The following is a 21,845-nucleotide window of genomic DNA, read 5'->3' as shown; positions in this document are numbered from 1 at the left end:
TGTATTCTTTGACTATCAGCTCCCCATTTCCCCCTATTTGGCAACCATTTTTCTACTCTCTGTTTCTATGAGTTTGATTATATTAGATTACACATACAAGTGAGATCATATAGTATTTGTCATTCTGTGTCTGGCTTATTTCACTTGGCATAATGACCTTCAGATTTATCCATATTGTTGCAAATGACAGGATTTCCTTCCTTTTTAAAGCTGAATAATATTCCATTGTATTTATATACCACATTTTATATATATATATATATATATATATATATATATATATATATATATATATATAAATGCCCATCTGTCAAGGTACATTTAGATTGTTTCCATATCTTAGATATTGTGAATAAAGCTGAAATGAACAGGGGAGTGTAAGTATCTCTTTGAGATCCTGATTTCAATCTCTTTGTGATTTTAATATGTTGAAATATAGGAAAACATAACTGGTAAAATTGTACTTTTTTTTCAATTTAACTGTATAGTTCGATATAGTTATGTTAGAACTATGGTTATTTTATTTATTTTTTTTTTGAAGATTTTATTTATTTGGCAGAGAGAGACACAGCAAGGGAGGGAACACAAGCAGGAGGAATGGGAGAGGGAGAAGCAGACCTCCCACAGAGCAGGGAGCCTGATGCAGGGCTCCATCCCAGAACCCTGGGATCATGACCTGAGCCGAAGGCAGACACCTAATGACTGAGCCACCCAGGCACCCCAGTACTATGGTTATTTAAGTTATAAATTTTATTTTAGTTATTGTAAACATCTTTAAAAATACGGAGTTAATGGGGCACCTGGGTGGCTCTGTCATTAGGTGTCTGTAAACTCTAAACCTACATCTAAAGATCCTAGATTACATATAAGCCTTCAAGAACTGAAGAGTGTCTTGTCACCCTAATGGAACCTAGTTTACTTTGAACAGTGGAGTGTCTCATTTATAAATTCAACGTATAAGACTCCTTTAGCCCCCAAAATACACATTGTTGAGTGGAAACATGCTAATCACTAATGATTTAATTTGTTTAGTATGGAGGATACAAAATAGCAGCAATTCTAAGAAATAATTTACTTGCCTATCTCTGGAGATAAAGAAAAAAAGGATCATCTAGAAGCAATTAGCTTAGAATTGAGAGAGACAGAGAGAGAGAGAGAGAAAGGAAAAGAAGGGGAAGATAGACAGTAAGTGTAGAATAAAGAAGGAAGAAAAGCAAGAAAATTGAAAGACAAATCTCAAAGAAAAATATACTGGTATAATCAGAAATTTAAGATTTAATCTTGAGTCTTCATTAAGAATGAAAAGAGGAAATATTTTTCTATATCTTTATGTCAATTTTATGAAGTATTTTTAATTTTGAGCTCTGTTGTCAGTGAAGAGTATTTAGAAAGATATGTTTTTTAAATGTTATTTTTAAGTGAGGTAGCAATGAAAAAATACAAGTACACCGTATGAAAAATTATTCAATTGTTATTTTAGTGAACTTTAAAAACCACCATGAGCATTTTTTATTTTTATTTTATAGGATTTTAATACAAATTACTCCTTGTCATTTATTATTGTTTATCGTGCTGGTAGAGTTTGTGATTAAATACAATTCTTGATATAATCAAACACAATTTTAATGTTAAATCTGTATATTAAATTGTCTTCCAAGTCTATATAAATAGGTTTATTTAATGTTTTCAGGAATAATAATTTAAGATGTGTGTATTTGGGTTAATTTCTCTACATAGAATGATATACAAGATTAAATTACTGATAGTTACAATATTTAATCACCAAAGTGGTTTTGTGGTTTGCTAGAATCATTAAAAACCAGGTAGATTTGTACCTAAGTTATATACTAAATTTAATAGGTCAATTAAGATATTATTTGATGTGTATATTAGCAACCAGAAATGAGTTTAATGTAAATGAACCTAAAAATGCTATTTATGAATAAGATAAAATTAGCAATGAAGGATTTAGATATAAAATATTTTTATATCTCATTCCTAAACATGGAGTTTAATTTTTAATAATTTTTTGATTTAAATCAGTGTATAAGAATACACATAACATAAATTCTTTCGTTAGCCCATCACCTTTATTATTTTGTATTCTATAAGTTAGCTCTCCATGCATAACAGTTGTTCGACCCCAAACATTTTGCCCCAAATCTAATATCTTAAGACAACTACTGTTTATTTAGTTTATGAGTTTGTGGCTTGTCAATTTGTCTGGATTTAGCTGAGAATTTTTTCTGGTGTTTTGGAACTAAGCTCAATCTGTGTTGTTGCTCTGTTGTCTGTCAATAACATAACCATCTGCCAACAGGGCGTCAGATTGATGAAACAGGCTTACCCAGACTTAATTGACATGATGGTAGAAAGGTCTAAAATGTAACAAGAGAAATGCCTTTCAAAGCCCTGCTTGCCTTATGTTTTCCACTTTTTCTTTGTCCCGGGTATTTCCCAGGGCCAACCTCAGGGTTAGTATGTAAGAGCATTACCAAAGGGCAAGAGTATAAAGAAAGGAATGACCTATGGCCATATTTGCATTTTACCATACTTACCTGAAAGTCCTCTCATGTCCCCACTGCCCTTAATTTGAACAAAAATGTGTTCCTCTAGGAGGGCATCTAAGTCTGCTTTCCAAAATTTTACTCAGGTTCTGACGAACAATGACATTAATCTTACGTCATACTTAACCTCTCCAAATAGTCATGTGTAATGCTAAATGTAGAAGGGACATACAATTTACCATATTTATTATACGTATTTCAAACTGATAAAAGTTACTGAGAATATTTTATTTATTTTTATTTATTTTTTTTTTATTTAAGACAGGGAATATTTTATTCAAACCCATTAGGGAAATGGACAGCTTGGGTGTATAACAAAATGGTGTGTTTTAAAGCATAAGTTAGTAATTACATATGAGAGAATACACTACTACATACAAATTAACTGATGAGAACACAGTTTTCAATGTTTAAAACAGAATATGCTTCCCTGTAAAAGCAGCACCTTTGTTACATTTTTTTAATTAACATTCCTCTCCTTCTTCACCCTCTCCTTCAACAAAATCCACCCCAACCTCCTCATATTCCTTCTCAAGGGCAGCCATGTCCTCACGGGCCTCAGAAAACTCCATTCCTCCATGCCCCCCCCCACATACCAGTGAACAAAGTCACACTTGGCATACATCAGGTCAAACTTGTGGTCCAGGCAAGCCCAGACCTCAGCAAAGGCAACAGTGTTGCTCAGCATGCACACAACTCTCTCTACTTTGGCCAGGGCTCCACCAGATGCCACAGTGGGAGGTGGGTAATTAATGCCAGTTTTGAAGCCTGTGGGGCACCAGTCCACAAACTGTATGGTATGCTTGGTCTTGATGGTGGCCATGGCAGCATTGACATCTTTGGGAACCACATCACCATGGTACAAAAAACAGCAAGCCCCATATTTACCATGGTGAGGGTCACATTTCACCATCTGGTTGGCTTGCTCTAAGCATGCATTGGTGATCTCTGCTACAGAAAGCTGTTCATGAGAGACTTTCTCAGCAGAGAAGACAGGAACATATGTGGCCAGAGGGAAGTGGATATGGGGATAGGTTACCAGGTTAGTCTGGAATTCTGTCAGATCAACATTCAGGGCTCCATCAAATCTAAGTGAAGCAGTGATGGAGGACATAATTTGACATATATATATATATATGACCTATATATATATATATGACCTATATATATATATATATATATATATAAATTTAACATATGATAAATTTAGCATTTTGAATCACTGATTGGACAGTAGTAATATAACAGTACTTTATATTTAACCCATTGCCTAACAATTTAAACAATTTCAATAAAGTTCATATAACAGTAATTTACTTAGAGATCAAAGCCAAAAAAAATATTAAAAAGAATAGTGTCTTGGGGAAGTTTTTTTGGTATGAAACAAGGCAAAAATTGTCAGATTACAAACTCTCACTAGAGAATGGTTTCCGTTAAAAAAAAAGCTACATGTTAGATTTACATGATTATTTTTCATACATGTTAAAAAGAAAATAATGTTCATAGCCAACAAATCAGTAATAAAAAGCAGAATAGTATATGTACAAAGATATTATAAGGTAATTTATAGCAGAAGAAAAAAATTGGTAAATAAAGATGGGTAAAGAAGTGAAATGTGATGAAAAATAGAGACATTAAAATGATAGCATTCATTTTATACTAGTGTTTGAGTATCATTTTAGAAAATATTAAAAATATATTGTTAAATATCAATAATGAGGAGAAAACACACTAACAGACTTGATGAGATTTCTAATTGTTAACATATGACTTAAGGGGAATTTGGCAATATCTACTTTTTTTAAAGATTTATTTGAGAGAGAGAGAGAAAGAGAGAAAGCACAGAGGGAGAAGGAGAAGTAGACACCCCACCAAGCAGAGAGCCCTCTGAGCAGAGAGCCCGATGCGGGGCTCAATCCCAGGACCCTGAGATCATGACCTGAGTCGAAGGCAGGTGCCCCAGTAATATCTGTTTATTTATGGAATACACATAAACTTTGCAATTTCTTGATTAAAGTGTATCCTGTGTAAGTATATATATAAGTATTTCTCTAGATTCCACAGATTAATGTAGATCATACTCTGAATGAATAATTAATGTCATTATTTATAATAATAGATTCTAATAGTCTAATTGATTTAATTAATCATATTTTCACACATTGGAATACTACATAGTAGGAATATTTGTTGTAAAATCACATGCCCTTGCACGTATGTGTATATAATAGGAAATATTGTAGAAGCATACCATGAACATGATTGAAAACATTTTGGGAGCAGTGCTTTTGCTGGGCAATTTCACTTTATATTATACTTTTTATGTTTTAAATATTTGTAAAATTTTTAAAGTTTTATTTTGTGGTAATTGTGTTTTATACTTTATATTAATGAGAATATGGAAAGCATTTATGATGCAGTGTTTACTGACTATAGAGAGATGGCCATTATATTTCTACCGGAGGTTAATAAAATATTATTTTATACACAATAGTGTATAGTATAAAAACAATTACTCTAACCTTACACATTTCCCTAATTGTATAGATCTCTAAAGCAGATACTTCCAATATATAGAAGTGTCTACTTCTGAAAATAGCAATTTAACCTGATTCCATTCATATATAGTATCCCCTTCTTCCCTCTTCCTATTCAATTCCTTTTGGGCCCAGTTGAATTCTCAGAATCTTTATGCAAATGTAACTCCATTTATTACCAGATCTTTTATCTAAAATTACCAGATGTTCCTTTGGAAGCCATCACTTACACATTTGCTCAATTGCCCATAGTGCCACGGCCACTATTATGTAATGAATACTTGCCTAATATTTGCTTAAAAAAATTTTTATTTTTTAGTGACTTAATCAGTGCTTTCTTGTAAGCCCTACTGATGGTTATCCAGCTAAGCATTAAAAATACAGTATAGTTGGTTATTGCACAAGAATTATTGGAGAAAAATGATCAAATTTCAGGGTTAGGAATTTAGATAAAGTATTAAAATCATATCTGTACTTTATCAATTACTAATTAATAAGTAAACCATGAAAATACAAGTCACATTCTGTCAGAATAATTCACAGGAATGTGAATATATATACATGATATTATTAGATTAAAAATCATTTGTAGAAAAGGGCAAAACTAAATTTACATAGTGATTTTTATCATAGAACTTTCCCTTTGAGTCCTCTCATCAACTAGGATAAAAATATATATTGTTAGAAAAGTTTTATAAGCCCAAGGCTTAGGGTTCATGTAGTTTTAATTTACATCCCCTTCATTTATTTCTGAATTACCTTCTTTTTTCTTCTCCTAATTCTCTTCTCTCTTATATCTATTTTCTATGGCCTCTTAACTATTATAAATGAAGAGAAGGAGACTCAAACAGTTATGTGCCTTATCCAAGGTCACAGACTTCAATATGTGCCAGAAATAAAGTGTAAATTCAAGCATGGTTAACTATAAAATTAGCAATTTATCTGATATTCAGGAAAGACTGATTATGGACAGTGTTCATCTACTTATTAGAGAAATAATTAGGCTACAAGAGAAATATTTAGGCTATTTTTTCATACAAAACTTTTATATTTACTGTTTGTTTGAAATACTTGGAATACAGCAGTGGCCACACAGAGCCAAAAATACATATATTTCATATGTTTTTAGTTCTCATATTTAGGAAAGATTTTGTCACATTTTGTTTAACATATTAGAACCACTGTTGTTAAATCTCTCAAATAGGAATTTATAAAAAAAATGTTATAGTACCTGGAGGATCTAAGATACTTGCTGGTAACACTTTGTAAATCATTACAGTTATTCATTGGTAATTTTAAAGTGCTTTTCCTTTTATTCCTGTAAAACCCATTTACAATTCCATTTTATAAAAATAAAGTTTTATAAATTACTTTGCTCTTGTAACAGATTTAAAGGGTAGTCAGTGGAAGCATGATTTTCTAATAAAATTAAGATTCAGAGCTCTTAAGTTTCCATTTTTAGTACCTGTTGGTGCTGGCACTAAAATGCCAGTCATTGGATGTCCCCATCAGCTTTTGTACTTCTCTGCTACAGCTGTTAACCAATCAGAACTTAAAAGAGTACCCAAGACAAAGGAAAGAAATACATAAAACCTCTGTATCTCTCGAACTATGATTCAGTTCTTTATTTCATAGTTTCTGTGGTCATAATTTCTTTTTAATTTCTGTAATGATCTAGGGACAATAGTATAGGTAGATGTATTTTGAACTTCTTGCACAACCTGTGGTCTTTTTTCCTACTTTTGGTTTGTTGATGATATATATGGTTGGTTTATGCAGCATGCTATTAGTAAAAAAACAAATAAAATCATAGGTGTGTGAAGGCTGAAAAGATGAAAGTAGAGAAAAATTGCATTATATTTTTAGGTATTTGAAAATATTTCCTGGGAGTGATTCTCTTTAGTCAAGCAGGAAAGATCTTTCTCACTCCACAGTATTTTTTACCATAAGATACTGTATGGCCATGAGTCATTTCCCTAATATCTATTTTACTAAAAATCAAATGCATAAGCAAACCTTAAAGGAAGATGCATTATTGTAAATCTAAAAATAACAATAATAAAACAAAAATAGAACATTTCTAGGGTGTTTAAAATACCAGAAGAAAAGTGATATACCTGTCTAGTTAACTTAATTCTACTCCATATCTTTAGTTAGCATTTTCAAACTATTTCTAGTTTTATGTTTTGCACCTGCATGTAAATCACACTGTTATTCACCTGAACAGCTTCTTTTGGATGGCTTCCCAGATTGGAGCCATTTATACAGAAAATGGGGTTTTTTTTGGCAGGAGAAGTTCTAAGTGAAGTGAATAGTCTTGATTGGTCGGTACATAAAACCCACAAATGCACAGAAGGGAAGAGTTGGTACTGTAATTGTCCAAAAAGCAGTGCTTGGCATTGCAGAATGAAGTATTTTTATTGGATCTCTCTATACTAAGAAGAAGACAACGCTGTAGTTTTCATTTGGTAAATGGAATAAATCGAACACTTGTAATTTTCCATTCACTTGGAGTTTCTTGCTGCCATTAGAATGATACTCCAAATTGATTTGTATTACTGCAGCTGAACCTTACCAGGCTTTAGGAAAAAAAAAAAGGTGCTTACTGACGTTGCTTTGCATTTATATATTATAAATATGCTGAAGCTTCTGTTTATTCAGGATAAGTGAGAAAGATTGTACAAATGATTAAGCTACTAATAAAGAGTTTTCACAAATGTTACATATTATAGTTATGAGTAAAGACTTCAAACTGTATGCATTGAAATTCTTGCCCAAAAGGTAGAGTTGTGTGTTCAAGAGCAGCTTATAGGACCTCAGTAGAATTCAGGTTCATCCTTTATAACAAGCAAAAATATAGGACATGTCCAATAAGGTATGTATGAGGGGAAAATGAGACAATAAATGGAAAGACCTAATAAATTATCAACAATGTGTGCTGCTGATTGTAGTAGTTGCATGTGATATTTTTCTGTTCACATAAATCTTTTGAAGTTATCTTTATAATTATTTTATATATTTTATTTCATTGTATAGATAAAGAAACTACAATTCAGGAATACTTAGTGACCCTTTACTTGTCAAGTAGAAGAAGCAGACCCCAAACTACAAGTTCCTTTTTCTCTCATATGATTTAGCATAAAGGTAAACATTGAACATTTCATCCCCTGCCCATTTTTTTTTTCCCCAAAAAACCCTCACACATTCTTTTAGGATCATGCCATTCCTTAGTTTATCACAGTGAGCATCAGTTATCATTCTTTAGTCTTACAGTAGGACTGAACTTTTTTATGCGTCCTATATTTTGTTGGTATGTTGTACAGGTTTCATGCCATATATTACAATATGCTTAATCTTAAATATGATGTTATCTAATCACATCTTTCCATGAAGTAAACATTTATATGTCTTATTTATATAAAATTTATTTTAATAACCAAAAAATTTGTGACTATTTGAACTTGTTAGAGTAATAGATAAAGATGAGAAACACTGGACAGAGGACAGATTTAACTTACTGAGACATTGATAGTTTGTGATACTGAAAAGAAAGGAGCGTCTCATACAGTAAAACATAAATAATGGGAATAATAAAATTGGCTTTTTCCTACCAAACATATTTATTACTTTTATCATAAAAAGCAAGTTAATAAGCCTTACAAAATTGGAAACATGTTATCAGCAGAAAATTTATTTGAATCTATTAAAATGAGAGGAATTTTTCTAAAACCTATTTGTACCCACTGAAAATTTTGCTCACTAAAAATGAGCTTATTTTCAATATTTTCCAGGATTCGGTATATATTATTAAATTGCCAAACTTAATTTAATCTACTCATTTACTTATTCAACACATGTTTAAGTACATGCTTTGTGTACAAAATAAACATAGCTGTGACCAAAAGGAACTTACAGTTTACTTGAGAAGATATCTATTGTGATGGTTATTGCTGTGTGTGTTAATATGACTGGGCTAAAGGATGCCCAGATAGCTGGTAAACAAATTAATTCTGGGCATTTTTGTGAGGGTGTTTCTAGAAGAGATTAGCATTTGAATCAGTAGACTGAGTGAAGATTTCCTTCACCAATGCCTGTGGGCATCATCCAATTCATTTAGAGCTTGAATAGAATGAAAAGTTAGAAGAAGGGTGAATGATCTCCTTCTGCTTTAGCTTAGTATTTAATGAAAAATGCTAATCTGCAAATACAAGAGTTCATCAAACTCCAAGTAGGATAAATTCAAAGACACCCTGAATTAATCACATTATACTCAAACTGTTGAGAGATTAAGAGACATTCTTGAAAATAAGAGGAAGATGACTGACTCTTCAGGTTCAAAAGATACTCAGTAAAATTAATAGCTGACTTATCAGAAATAAGGAAGGCCAAATGTGATAGATGACATATTAAAATAACTGAAGGAAACAGACTACCTATGATGAATTTTATATCCAGCAAAATTATATATCAAAAATTAAGGAGACTTTAAGTGATTCCTAGATACACTATTGAACAATACAATAAACCTCTTAGACCTAACAGGTGTCTATAGAACACTCTACCCAAAAATGCAGAATACATATTTTTTTGCAAGTGCATATAAAACATTCTCTAGGCCATAGTTTAGGCCATGAGACAAGCCTTGGTAAATTTTAAAAAAAAAAGTGAAAACATACCAAATATATTTTCCAAACATAGCATAATTAAATTAGAAATAAAAGCAGCAGGTAAGTTGGGACATTCACAAATGTAGGGAAATTAAAAAACAATTTCCTAAATAAAGAGTGCTTTAAGGAAGAAATCACAAGGTATTCAGAAAAATAGTACTTTTTTTAGATGAATAAGAACAAAAATGTGACATACCAATAGTTATGTGATACAACCTAAGCAGTATCTTAAAGGGAAATTTGCAGAGATAAATACCTAAATTTAAAAAGATATAAATTCCACAATGTAACCAAAAACATTAAGAACCTTAAGACTTAGATGACCAAATTAAGCCCAACAGAAGAAAATAATAAAGATTATTAGATCACAAATAGGTGGAATAGATCATAGACAATTATTACATAATATCAATGAAAGTTTCCTGTTTGAAAATATCAACAAATATGACAAACCTTTAACGAGAATGTCAAAAAAAAGTGAATATCAGAAATGAAAGCAGATCATCACAACTAAATTGATAGAAATAGAATTGTAGAAAAATACTATAAAAACTGTATACAGACAAATTAACTAACTACACATTAATGTACTACCAACCTTGATCCAGCCCTGTGTAAAAGGATTATACAACATGACCAAGTGGGATTTTATTTCAGCACTGCAAAGTTGTGACAAACGATAGGAAAATCGTTTAATGTAATACACAATAGTAGAGAATAAAGGAAAATAATCATGATTATCTTAATAGATGCAGAAAAGCACATGATAAAATCCAACATGTTTTCATGATAAAAACACTAACCAAACTGAGCATAGAAGGCAATTTTCTCAACCAAAAAATCTGCATCTCTGAATGAGCCACAGCTAACATCACACATAATGGTGAAAGACTGAATGCTTCCCCAATAAGAAGAGAAACAAGACCAAGATGTCTATTCTTGCCACTTATACTTAACATTGTACTAGAGGTTTTATTCCGGGCCATTAGACCAGAAAAAGAGATAATAGTTATACCAATTGGAAATGAAGAAATAAAACTGTCTCCATAGATAACATGATCTAGTATATAGAAAATTTGAAGGAATTCACTAAAAACAAAAAACAAATAAACAAAACCCTACTAGAATTAACATACAAGTTTAGGGAGGTAAAAAAAAAAAAAAAATCAAGATCAATGTGTAAAAATCAGCAATCCTTGACATTTCTTGGTTTGTAGATGCATACCCAATCTCTGTCTCCCATCTTCACACGGCCTTCCTCCCTGTGTCTCCGTGTTCTCTCATCTTATTTCAAGGACACATCTTTGGAGTTAGGGCCCACCCTAATCTGGTATGATTTCAACTTAATTACCCTGCAAGACCCTATTTCAAATAAGGTCACATTCACAGGTACTAGGGGTTAGAACTTGAACATATTTTTTGAGAGACACAATTCAACCCACTAAGATGCTAAATACTTTAAATTAGTTACCTAATATAGTTGCACCAAAAGCAATAAAATATCTAAGAATAAACTAAACCAGGAGTTGAAAGACTGGTACTCTCAAAACTATAAAATTCTGATGAAAGAAATTGAAGAGGACACAAAGAAATGGAAAAACATCCCACGCTCATGGATTGGAAGACGAATATGGTTTAAATGTCTATACTATGCAAAGTAATCTACACATTTAATGCAATCTGTATCAAAATACCACCAGCATTATTGACAGAGCTAGAATAAACATCCCAAAAATTTGTATGGAACCACAAAAGACACTGAATAGCCAAAGCAATCTTGAAAAAAAAAAAAAAAAAGGAAAGGAAAAGAAAAAGCAGATCTGGAGTCATCACAATTCTGGACTTCAAGTTATATTAAAAGCTGTAGTGATGAAGACAGTATGATACTGGCACAAAAACAGACAGATAGATCAATGGAACAGAATAGAAAACCTACAAATGAACTCACAACTATATGGGCAATGAATCTTTGACAAAGCAGGAAAGAATATCCAATGGATAAAAGACAGTTTCTTCAATAAATGGTGTTAGGAAAACTGGACAGCCACATGCGAAAGAATGAAACAACCACTTTCTTACACCATACACAAAAATAAACTCAAAATGGATTAAACACCTAAATGAGAGACACAAACCATCAAAATCCTAGAGGAGAACACAGGCAGTAACCTCTTTGACAGTGGCCGTAACTTCTTACTAGACACATCTCTGAGGCAAGGGAAACAAAAGGAAAAATAAGCTATGGTGATTCATCAACCTATAAAGCTCTGCCCAATGGAGGAAACAATCAGCAAAACTAAAAGGCAACCTTCAGAATGGAAGAATATATTTGCAAAGGATATATCTGATGAAGGGTTAGTATCCAAAATATATAAAGAAATTATCAAACTCAAAACCCAAAAAACAAATAACCCAGTTAAAAAATGGGCAAAAGACATGAATGGACATTTTTCCAAAGAAGACATCTAGATGGCTAACAGACATATGATGAGATGCTCCACAACACTCATTATCAGGGAAATACAAATCAAAGCTACAATGAGATATCACCTCACACCTGTCAGAATGGATAAAATTTAACAACACAGCAAACAGCAGGTGTTGACAAGGATGTGGAGAAAGGGGAACCCTCTTAAACTGTTGGTGGGAATGCAAACTGGTGCAGCTGCTCTGAAAAACATACGGAGTTTCCTCAAAAAGTTAAAAATAGAACTACCCTACAATCCAGCAATTGCACTACTTGATATTTACCCAAAGAATACAAAAATATAGATTCAAGAGGATACAAGCACCGTGATGTTTATAGCAGCATTATCGGCAATAGCCACATTATGGAAAGAGCCCAAAATCCATCAGCTGATGAATGGGTAAAGAAGTGTTGTATATGTACAATGGAATATTACTCAGCCATCAAAAAGATTGAAATCTTGCCATTTGCAAGGACATGGATGGAGCTAGAGTGTATTATGCTAAGTGAAGTAAGTCAGTCAGGGAAAAAATACCCTATGATTTCACTCACATGTGAAATTTAAGAAACAAAACAGATGAACATAGGGGAGAAAAAGAAAGAGGTATACCAGAAAACAGACTCTTAACTAACTATAGAGAACAAAGTGAGACTTACTGGAGGGGAGGTTAGTGGGGTATCGGTTAAATGGGCAATGGGTATTAAGGAGGGCACTTGATGTGATGAGCCCTGGGTCTTGTATGTAAGTGATGAATCACTAGATTCTGCACCTGAAACTAAATTGCACTGTTTGTTAACTAACTGGAATTTAATAAAAACTTGAGAAAAAAAAACACATTGTAGGATTCCATTTACATGAAGTATCCTGAAGAGGCAAATTTGCTGACATGTGTAGATCAGTGGTTACCAGTGGCTGCAGGTAGTGGGGACCAGAGAGTCAGTGATAATGGCAAGGGTTTCTTTTTGTTGTGATGAAAACTTTTTAAATGAGATGTTGGTGGTTGAGCATTGTGAATATAGTAAAAACTACTGAATTGTACATTTTAAAATGTGAATTTTTGAAATATGAATTATTACTCACATACCTTTCTCAACCTTTGGTTTGCCAATGCAGTTTATTAATGAATGTTTTGATGAGTCAGAATTCTTCCTATTAGTAGAATTCAATTTAGTGTTTTTCATCATTGTGATTATTTTACTGTTTTGTGTACTGTTTAAGAAATTGTTACCTATAGCATGATCAAATAGAAATACTCCTATGTTTTCTTCTAGAATCTTTACAGATTCAGATTTTTTATTTAGGTCTGTGACCCATTTTGAATTAATTTTATTTGAGACACAATGTAGAGTCAAGATTCAACATTTTTATAGACATCTAAATGTTTAATGATAAGATCATTTTCCACCTATAACATCATGTTTGTTGCAAATCCAATGACATATGTGTGTGGATCTATTTGAACAATTTTTTTCTATTCTATTGTTGTATTTGTTCATTCTCATGTCAGTATCACAGTATCTTACTTATAACTTTATAGTATTTCCTTAAATATAGTATTATAAGTTCTCCAATTCTGCTATTTTCATTCAAGATCTCATCTAATGTTTATCACTTACAAGTTCTTGCCATTTCAAAAAAGTTATGATTCATATGCTTAAATTCACATTGCTTAGAATCTACAGGTTAACTTGGAGAAACTTACATCTTAAATATTTTGAGCTGTCTCATTTTGTCTTCACAAAAGGCCAGAAATATCCTAGCTTCATAAAATCATTAGGCAAGTCTTTCTTATTTTCTGAGTTTTTCTCTTTATATTTGATATGTGTTTTGTTTATTTTTTTAATTTTTTATTATGTTAATCACCATATATTACATCATTAGTTTTTGATGTAGTGTTCCATGATTCATTGTTTGCTTATAACACCCAGTGTTCCATGCAAAACGTGCCCTCTTTAATACCCATCACCAGGCTAACCCATCTTCCCTCCCCCCCCCCAGAACCCTCAGTTTGTTTCTCAGAGTCCATAGTATCTCATGGTTCATCTCCCCCTCCGATTTCCCCCCCTTCCTTCTTCCCCTCCTGCTATCTTCTTCTTCTTCTTCTTCTTCTTCTTTTTTTTTTTTTAACATATATTGTATTATTTCTTTAAGAGGTACAGGTCTGTGATTCAACAGTTTTGCACAATTCACAGCACTCACCATAGCACATACCCTCCCCAATGTCCATCACCCAGCCACCCCATCCCTCCCACCCCCCACCACTCCAGCAAACCTCAGTTTGTTTCCTGAGATTAAGAATTCCTCATATCAGTGAGGTCATATGATACATGTCTTTCTCTGATTGACTTATTTCGCTCAGCATAACACCCTCCAGTTCCATCCACGTCATTGCAAATGGCAAGATCTCATTCCTTTTGATGACTGCATAAATATTCCATTGTATATATATATATATATACACCACATCTTCTTTATCCATTCATCTGTCAATGTTTTAATCTGGTCTGGTACTTTTTATCTTTTATTTCACATTTAGACCATTTACATAAAAAGAAGTTATCATTTTGACTGGGTTTAAGTCTCCCACTTAGTTATTTGGCTGATTTGTTTTTCCATAGTTTTGATCTAGAGCAGTTTTGGAATTCCCTTTTAACTCCTTAATGACTTCTTAGCTACAGTTCTGTATTTTAATTTTTAATGGTTACTTAAGGGTCTACCATATGCATCTTTAACTTACAATAGCCTACTTTAAATATTAAGCACTCCATGTATGCTACTGCACCACCAAGGCTTTTTAGTACTATCTTAAATATATGTGGTGAGATTGACCATCCTTGGCTTGCTCTTAACCTCAGTAAGAAATCATTTAATATTTCAATATTGAATATTGTATTTAATGTAGATTATTTTTGTGTATATTCTTCATCAGAAAATGTCTCTTTAATTCCCAGTTTGAGTAATTTTTTAAACCCAGAATAAGTGTTGAATTTTATCAAATGATTTCCTGCATCAGAATAAATGATTATTTTTTCCTTTGTACTGTTATTGTAGTAAATTATATTCAGTGATTTCTAAATGTCAAATTAGCCTTGCAGTTCACGAATAAACTTTAGTTATGATGTAGTATCTTTTTTATATATTGTTGGATTTTATTTGCTAGAGTTGTTACTTAAAATTATTTGGCATATTTTTGTGAGAAATATCACTTTGCAATTACCCTCGCTTGTAGCACTCTTAAAATTTTGGTGTCGAGTTTATTATTTATTAAATAAAGGAGTTTGGAAGTATTTTTGTATTTTATGTTCTTTGAAAGTTTTTTTATGAACTGTTGGTATGTATTCTCATTTAAGTGAAACCATCTGTGGCTGGGGATTTCTTTGTGCATTAGTATTTTAAATTATGGATTCAAGTTTTTTTAATATTCATAGTTCTCTTCCAGTATTTTAGTTCTGTTTGTGATAATGCTTGCAAATTTTATCAAGGAATTTATGATTTTATTTAATCTTTAAAATTTAATTGAGATAAAGTTTTTCAGAATATCCAATTACTATCTTTTGGATATCTATATTGTGTTAGTGATATCTATTTTAAAACTTTTTTTTAAAGATTTTATTTATTTATTTGAGAGAGAGAGAGAGAGAGAGAAAGAGAGAAACAGCATGAGAGGAGAGCAGGCCAGAGGGAGAAGCAGGCTCCCTGCTGAGCCAGGAGCCCTATGTGGGACTCTATCCCAGGATTCCGGGATCATGACCTGAGCCGAAGGCAGTTGCTTAACCAACTGAGCCACCCAGGCACCCAGTGATATCTATCTATCTATCTATCCATCTATCTATCTATCTATCTATTATTTATTTATTTATTAGTGGTATCTATTTTAAAAAGAATTTTGCGTGGGTTTTGCATGTTCATGTCTTTTAAGAGTTTATCTAATTTATTAATTTATTTGGAGATATAATCTTAGCTTTGTTTATTTGTATGGTTTCTAGTTTACTTATTCCTGCTCTTACCTTTACTATTAAATTTCTTACACATTTTGTGATCTAGTTTAGTGCTCTTCACTTATGTCAATGCTTATATATTTTGAAGATATGTTATTAGTGTAGGGGACTTGATATGTTTTCATTAGGTGACTTCAGTCTTGATTTTTTGTGATACCTTTGTGTTTAAATATGTTTGCTTGGTATTAATATTGCTAAGCCGTTCTTTGGTTAGTTTTTAGTTGGTATATCTTTTCCATATTCTCTTTTCATCCTGTCTGTGATTGATTGATTATTTCTTTAAATTTTAGTGTGTTTCCTGTAGGCAGCACTAAATTGCATCTTTTATCCAGTCTTTTAATCTTTGTCTTTTAACTAGACTACTTATTTTGATGCATTTATTATCATAAGTAGGTTTAAGTCCAGCCATTTGCTCTTGGTTTTCTCTTTGTTGAATCGTAATTTGTTAATTTAATCCATCTTTCCTGGCATTTCTGTATTAATCAACAATTTCTATTTCTTGTTCTAGCGTTTTATTATCATTTAAGAGAAAGTAGTGGCAAAAAGATTTCTTCAAATGATGAAATTTATATAAAGTGTCTTATGATCTCTAAGTGGACCACAGAATACACCACCCAAAATAGAACTAATTTGCTCTGTGGTTAAAAGTACATACTGTCACTTTCAACAAATTTAACAATTAGTTATTAAATGAAATCGACATTTCCATAATCTACTTAAATTGAATTATCTCTGTATAGTGCAATCAAGTAAATTGTTAATTAAAATGGTAAAGACTTATAAATATTTTAAATTAGGACCCTTATAAAAAAGCCATTTGTCATGATAAGCACAAAAGCACACCACGATTTAGCATTTGGCTATTTAAATGTCAAAATGTGAACTCTGGAAAGCTAAGTTATAGTTAAATATAGCACTACATTTTCAGTATTGACATACATTTTGTAGATGATCTAGTTAAACCCATAACTTTTTTAGGGAAATTTGAGATCTTTGGGGGAACTTTTTTTGTTTCCAAGGATACATAGTTAGAAGCAAACTTCAGCCTTCATGTATTGGCCTAACGCCATCCGATAAAAAATTTTCAAATGGCATAATTCAGGTATTACTTTAAAAATATTTCATTTTCTAATACATGAAACCTCTGACCTAGGACAAAGTAACATTGTTTTTAAAAATTTCTTCTGAGTACTTCATGAAGTGCTGGGGACAGTTTTTTTGAAAAGCAAAACTTGAAAAATTTCTTTTCATGGCTCTTCATTGTTATGAAAAAATTAAAAATATACCATTTTTGTACTTTTAACTTTATACAAACATCAGATAACATACTAATTTTAAAGTTACAAGGGTCTGTTTTTAAATTATCAATTATTAAAAAAGAAGTTGAAGTTCAATTCTGGTCATTTCCTAGGAGGTACAGGAAAAAAATTACAACACATCTTTGAGAGATTATAAGGTGTTTTTTTTTTTTATTCTTGAAATTCACATTTACATTAGGTAAAATTGAAAAGTTTATTTGAGATTCTAGTGCATAAAGATTCCATGTAAAAATGTCAAAATTTGTTTTGTGGTGAATATAAAACTCTAAATAAAACCAATGCATATGGTGACCTGAGCAAAAAAAATTCATTGTGATTTTCATTGCTTTGATGATTACTATAACTTGACCAGCAGTATTAATTAATTTTACTAGTATACCATCCTAAATCCATAGTTTCAATTTTTCTATTATTGTGATATTATTTATGCTCTTTGATTACATTTTGTTTTCCTGTCTAGGGGAAGAATGCATAGCATAAGCATACAATGCTCTAAATGATTGTTTCTAAATTAACAAATTATTATTACATTTATGAAAATTTTTAACTTGTGGATTTAAAGAATTTTATGAAATCACTGATGTTCTTCAGTAATGATATTCTTCAGATGATATCTTCAAATGATATTCTTCAATGATATTCCTCAAAAACTTACAGAATTTTTTTTTGGATTTGAATATTAGACACTAAGTAGGGCAAATATTGAAGCTTCAATGGCAAAAATTAAGAATGTCATTGAGAATATCTTTATTACATAAATTTGCCTAGATCCCATAAGAAGTCTGAGCAATAATAAGAAATGTCCATATACAAATTATTTTATTTATTTTGATTCCCTCTTCTCTAAATGAATCTCACTGAATCATTCCTTATTCTTAAGTATACCTATATTTTCTCTCTGCCAATGACATCGAGCTAACCTATGGTCTCCTTTTTTCAAATTAATAAGATATACATATGAGCTTAATGATGCTACCGAGTTTGTTTTGCTTCTACATGTCTCCCAATTGCAAACTTTTATATATGGATATAGGCATAAATATAGATATAAATGGAGATAAATGTGACAATATAGACTTCAGTAGAGTTGTATGTATAATTATAGCTTTAGATGAGATAGAAAAGGATAGAAAATATAAATAGAATTCTTGGGTATTTACAGTTTACATGCAATTTGCTAAGAACTTCATATTATTCATTTAATTTTTAATTTTTTTTTTTTTTGAGAGAGAAAGAGAACATGTGCATGGGGGCAGAGGCAGAGGGAGAAGGAGAAAGAGAATCTTAAGCAGGCTCCATACCCAGCGTGGAGCTGAGTGGGGCTCAATCTCAGGACCCTGAGATCATGACCTGAGCCAAAATCAAGAGTTGAACGCTTAACCAATTGAGCTACCCAGGTGCCCCTAATTTTAAAATATTTCTTAAATGTAGATAGTATTATTCTTATTTCCTCTAAGTGGATCCTGAGACTCTCTAAGGGTTTAGAATGCCCAATTTGTTTAGCAAGAGAGGGTTGGATCCAGGATTCAAACACAAGCCTGTTTTTGTCATAGTTCTAAAACCAAAAGAAAATGTAAAATTTATCTGAGTGCTGAACCATTGAAAAAGTATCACAAAGCTCTCAAATTAAAAGTATATAAAGAGTTTTCCACTGTCAGCATCCTAAGACACTTATAAAGTAGATATTGCTTTATTTTAAAGACAATCTAAAAAACTTTCTTATATAATTTTCAGACCTCAGAATATTAGCAACAGCCAATTAAGGTTAGAAACCTGTTCATTAGATACAGCTCCCACAGTAGCAGGAGTGACCACTTATAACTTAAGCAGTATAGGAAATTAAGAAAATGTTTGTAGTATAACTCAATATAATAATTGATGTTTACTTTTATAATATGACTCATCATAGGAGGATTAGATTATGTTGAGTATACTTTGCATATAAATGAAATAGTTAATATGTTTTAGGCATATTGGAAATAAAGCATGTATCAGAAAAAGAGCATGGAGATATATGAAGGAATAAGATTCAATTAAGTGGGAAAAAATAACTTATTAAGAACATCTTAACAATGGTATCAAGCAAATGTAGGATTATTTTGTTTGTGTATTATGCACAGAATACTTTACTTGAATGTGGAGCTTTAACATTGAGAACTGACATATGAATTTTTATATTCATAAAGAATATAAATATATATATAATTATACATATATATGGTATATATGATACATGGTATATATATGGTTAACCTCAAAATTTTGACATCGTGACGTATCAAGGGGTAACTATCTCCATCCTCTAATATTTGAAGAGTTTATGAGAAAGCCATATTCATGTCATTTGTAGTGTCAGAAGCAAAATTTTGACTAAGAAGTAGAATTTTAGGATCATTACATGGGGATGTTTTTTAAAAATCAAGCTATATCCAAAAATGGAATAAAATATCTTAGAAATAAGTAAGCCTTCAAAAGTGGAATAATATAAGCATAGACTAAATAAACAATATTTAGGAATATTATGTAGCAGTTTAATATGGCAGTAAGGAGTTTAGATGAGATGATCTATTAAGAATATATTTAGGGGCGCCTGGGTGGCTCAGTTGGTTAAGCGACTGCCTTCGGCTCAGGTCATGATCCTGGAGTCCCGGGATCGAGTCCCACATCGGGCTCCCTGCTCAGCGGGGAGTCTGCTTCTCCCTCTGACCCTCTTCCCTCTCGTGCTCTCTATCTCTCATTCTCTCTCTCTCAAATAAATAAATAAAATCTTTAAAAAAAAAAAATTAAAAAAAAAAAAAAGAATATATTTAAAGATTTAGATGTTATCTAAAAAATATTCTAAATTTTTTACAGGTAATATTAAGGTTTTTGTTTAATATGTCATTATTGAGGAAATAAAATATTTTATATTTTTTCTCATAACATTTGCTTTACTGCCCTTCAAAAGTCTCTTGGAGCCAAATAATATGTGTTTTCATGAATTTCATTGTCTAGACATGACTATAAGGGTGTGTGTGTGTGTGTCTGTCTGTCTGCAGAACTTCTTGTCAAAAACTCCTGTGATATTGTTAAAGACATTCAACTAAGGAATGAAAAACTTTATAAACTCTACTCCCTATATTTTTTCAGTTCTTCAAAATTCTCATTACCGCTACCTCTCAAAATACTTTTATGTACTTCTTTTTTAAAAAAAAAAGATTTATTTATTTATTTTAGAGAGACAGAGAAAGAGGGCAGGTGTGAGTGAGTTGGGGGAAGTGCAGAGGGAGAGAATTTTCAAGCAGAGCTCCCGTGGAGTGTGGAGTCAGACACAGGGCCTGATCCCACAATCTGTGAGATTATGCCCCCAGCCAAACCCAAGTGTTGGATGCTTAACTGACTGAGCCACCCAGGTGCCCCCCTTATATGTACTTCTATGACAGAAATTAATGATACACACCCCCACACACAGGTGGAACTAGACATCTGCCTGGCTGTGATGAATGATGTATTCACATTTGACTTTGAAAGAATTACTTTAAAAAATTACTAATTACTGAGTGGAGAACACTCTTGTTTCTTTCATTTCATGAATAGGCTGAGCTACGTCACTTCAGGAGCAGTCTTGTATCATGGTTTGGCATTCCCCTTCAAGAAAATCTTACTACAAATGAGGCACAGAACTGATTGGCTTGATCCTCTTCAGCTTCAGGCAAAGACCCCCATGAATAGCTGGTTTTCTCACCTCCATATTTTTTAAGCCTAAAATTTATACTTCCTAACTAAATATAATGGTCTCCGTTTCAGTTGTTTTTACTTCATATTATTCTAAGGCTTGATAACTTCTTGAACTTCTTACAGTCATTATTATTTAGAATATATAATGAACATTCAGTTTACTGTATGGCTCATAGACCCACTGAGAATTTATGTGCTATCCATTAGTCCTGCTCTCTTCTGAGCATATTTGAGAGTAAGATGGGGATTTTACTTGACTACAATATATTATAAAGTGTTTTCATTTTTATGGAGCATTTATATAAACAAAACTTATGAGGCAAGGTCTTCTAACACCTAGTATTACCAATATTAACCCCCATTTAGTCTTTTGTGTGGTCTGAGGAGAAAACTGTTTATGCTCGTGGACTGCTTAGAGATACTTTAGTGTTATTCTTTGGACTCTATCAAGCAGTTGTACCAGGTGCAGTCTGAGGCTCTTCTGTATCACTCTTACCCTTAATCTTTCCCAACCAGGAGAATAGTCCGGTATTATGGGGAGACAGAGGCTAAAGTATATATGAAGGTACTTA

General features: G+C 32.1%; 1 pseudogene; it reads right to left on the bottom strand.

Annotated features, from left to right (window-relative positions):
- Positions 1-3,031: 3,031 nt before the first annotated feature.
- LOC113928460 overlaps positions 3,032-21,845 on the bottom strand; it is a 55,140-nt pseudogene continuing 36,326 nt past the window's right edge.

The sequence above is a fragment of the Zalophus californianus genome, chromosome 5 (assembly GCF_009762305.2).
Source record: "Zalophus californianus isolate mZalCal1 chromosome 5, mZalCal1.pri.v2, whole genome shotgun sequence".
Classification (NCBI taxonomy): Eukaryota; Metazoa; Chordata; class Mammalia; order Carnivora; family Otariidae; genus Zalophus; species Zalophus californianus.
The sequence above is the reverse complement of the archived record's forward strand: the minus strand, read 5'-3'. Positions and strand labels throughout refer to the sequence as shown.